Here is a 2,836-nt window from a genome sequence, read left to right as displayed (position 1 = left end):
CTGCCAACCACCATCCCACTTTCCCACAGCCAGTCGAACATGAGACTCTGTGGGCTACTGACAGGCCTCGTGCCTGGCTAATCACATGCCGCCCATCATCAGCCCGTGGAGCTACATGTGCAACCGGCCATGAGAAAGCGGGAAATGACAGGCAAGCTTAGTGATTGATAGTGCTACCAGCTTCATTTTAATAAAGTACCGCCTAGTAATAGTGCATTTTTAAAGATAATGAGGTTTACACTGAAGGCATAGAATCTAGCGAAAGCTATCTTCTTTGTTCTGGAACATTTATTGAAGTGGAGGGGAGGAATGTGGTTTTTAGGAACAGCTGTCTCACAATAGTAACTTATTTTCTTTCTGGAAGAATAAATCGGTTCCTTATATAGGCTTGTGACTGAATACTTTGTTGCAGTGCAAGAGCTTTCCATCTGAATGTGAGAAAATGCAAGAACTGGGCAGTGCAGTAAAATGATTTCAGACTCCTTTGGAAAGCATTCTTAGATTTCTTTGGTGTATACAGGGCATCTGATGTGCCATTGACTATGTCAGGGGTGTCCAACCTTTTTGAATGTGGGGCCAGATTATGAACTTTTTATCACCCAGTGGGCTGGCAAGCCATATTCATATTTTATCACCCTACGGGCCGTATATTGCCTGAAATAAGACAAAGCTGGCATAAACCCCCACCTGTGCTCAGCTAGTGACAAACTACAGCAGCTGATGTCCTGGACCAGCCATCCCAACAGCTGGGGCCCCCCTTCTGCCTAATACGACCACCATTTGATGGTAGCCCCAGAAGGTATTTGACAGCCAGGTTAAAATATGTGACCAAACCAATGTAGCTGGTGCTCTCACGCAGGCCAAGGGGCCGCCGATGCCGCTGCTTCCCCAGGCCTTGCCCACATCAGCAACACCGCTGCCCAAAGTCTTGGCAGTGCTTGGGCAGATGTGGCTGGGGCCCAGCCAACGTGTGAGATGGGGGACGGCGGAACTGCAGGAGCAAAGCCAGTTCCCAGCCTAGCAGGGTCTCAGGCCTCGTCTGCTCAGGGCAGCTCCTGGTGGGGGAAGGCCTCGGGGGAACACAGGCCACTCCACTCCTCCACACTTCCCTGCGGTGAAGGCAAATGGCCCCCAGGAGGGTGCAGGCAGCCGCCGTAGCAGGAGAGCAGCGCCCTGCCCAGCGGCAGGGAGCAACAATCCCCCCTCCCCCCCAGGCCACCCCCCGAGCAGCACAACCCCACAAGCTGGCGCTGCCCAAGGGGGACCGGAGTGAGGTGGCCGTTGCACCACAGCCCCTCGCTCACCCGCCCGCATGGCCCTACTCACCATGATGCCCGGCCGCCTGCACACGCAGCCCTGGTGGCCTCAACGCTGCAAGCCTGGAGCACAGGGCCCAGCAGGCACTGGCGCCCGCTGCGTTGCCCCACAGAGGTCATGCCAGGACCCTGCCTGCTGAGGCCCCCCCTGGGGCTGCCCTGCCAACTGCCTGTGCTTGGTGCTGTGCCCTGTTCCCGCCCCAAGACCACTGAGCCCAGTGGGTCCTGGGAGGCGGGCAGGACACCGGGGGCAAGGGGCCAAGCCAGAGACAAGTAAAAGCAGGTGCTGTCCTCAGCTCATCCTGTCAGGCGCAGCCCCGTGCTGTGCAGCCCTCAGAGCGGCTGCGGGATCTGGCTCACGTGATGTGGGAGGTCACAGGAGCCCGGCCCTGTGGGGGTGAGCAGCTCCCTTCCCCTCCCCCACGTGTCTGTCCTGAGTGAGGGACCTCGGGGCACAGAAAATGGCTTGGCAGGCTGCATGGTGGCCCGCGGTCCATATGTTGGACAAACCTGGTCTATGTGCTCTGTCTATGTGAGACCGAGTGGTGTCAGAGATAAAGGCTGAACAACCTTCTCTCTCCTGTCACTCCAACTAACGTTTTTTAAACTTACCATAAGTATAAAAATTCTAATATTGTAAAAGCCTAAGTCTGTCTGTCTGTAATGCTTTATTCACACTCTGACTGGCTGATGGAAACAGCCAATCAGAGTGCTCCAAGCATGGGGGAGCACCGCCATGATTCTGAATCCACGCCAAGGATTGGAGTGAGGGTGGGGGAGCCGAGGCCAGCAGCACTGGTGTCAGCTCTCCCACCCCGCTCCCTGCAAACAGCACCAAGAACTGGACAGGGGGTGGGGCCTTGGCTCACCCACCCCACCCCCTGCAAGAGGCAGAACTGCGGCAGCATTGGGCATTAGGTGGCGGCACTCCATCCCAGCCCCTTCCTACCCCCAACCCCATCATTCTTGATGGGCATTTGGTTAGTGCTTTTATAACAGCTTAACATTTGTAAATCTTTCTCATTATAGAGCAGAGCTGTACAGTTTCTCAGCTCCTTGGGGACCACATGACCAGGGGCCCCACAACAGGTGGCCCTAATCCCTGCTCATAGCATGGCCCTGGACTCACTCTCAGCTCTCTACACTGCCAAACTGCCTTGCCCCCTGAAGCAAAGGCAGGAAGTGGGAGCTGGAAAAGGGAATGGGGAGCCTGGGGGCTCTAGCTGTTATTTCAGCTGGAACAATGGGGGAGTGGCAGCGAGGTGAGAGCCCAGGGGCCACAACTTAACCCCTTGAAGGCCACATATGGCCCATGGGGGCCAGTTGGATAGCCCTGCTGTAGAATATTCTTTTAATGAGGCATGTAAACAGCAATCAATATGCATTTGCTTAAGTAACCTGCTAATTAAATAAGTTACTTTTAAAAATATACAAGACCAACAGGGTCTGATGAGTTCGACACCCCTATACTAAGCAGAACACTTTTCCTCTTTTTACACTGTCAGCCATATTTCAGTAAT

General features: G+C 54.7%; 1 protein-coding gene across 5 annotated transcripts in view; it reads left to right on the top strand.

The window, feature by feature from the left end:
• SPEF2 (sperm flagellar 2) overlaps positions 1 to 2,836 on the top strand; it is a 178,647-nt gene that overhangs the window by 48,392 nt on the left and 127,419 nt on the right. The gene's annotated exons all lie outside the window — the stretch shown is intronic.

This window comes from Gavialis gangeticus, unplaced genomic scaffold (genome assembly GCF_001723915.1).
Source record: "Gavialis gangeticus isolate Ggan-Ray unplaced genomic scaffold, GavGan_comp1, whole genome shotgun sequence".
NCBI lineage: Eukaryota > Metazoa > Chordata > Crocodylia > Gavialidae > Gavialis > Gavialis gangeticus.
Note: the sequence above shows the minus strand (reverse complement) of the source record. Positions and strands in the feature narration are given on the sequence as shown.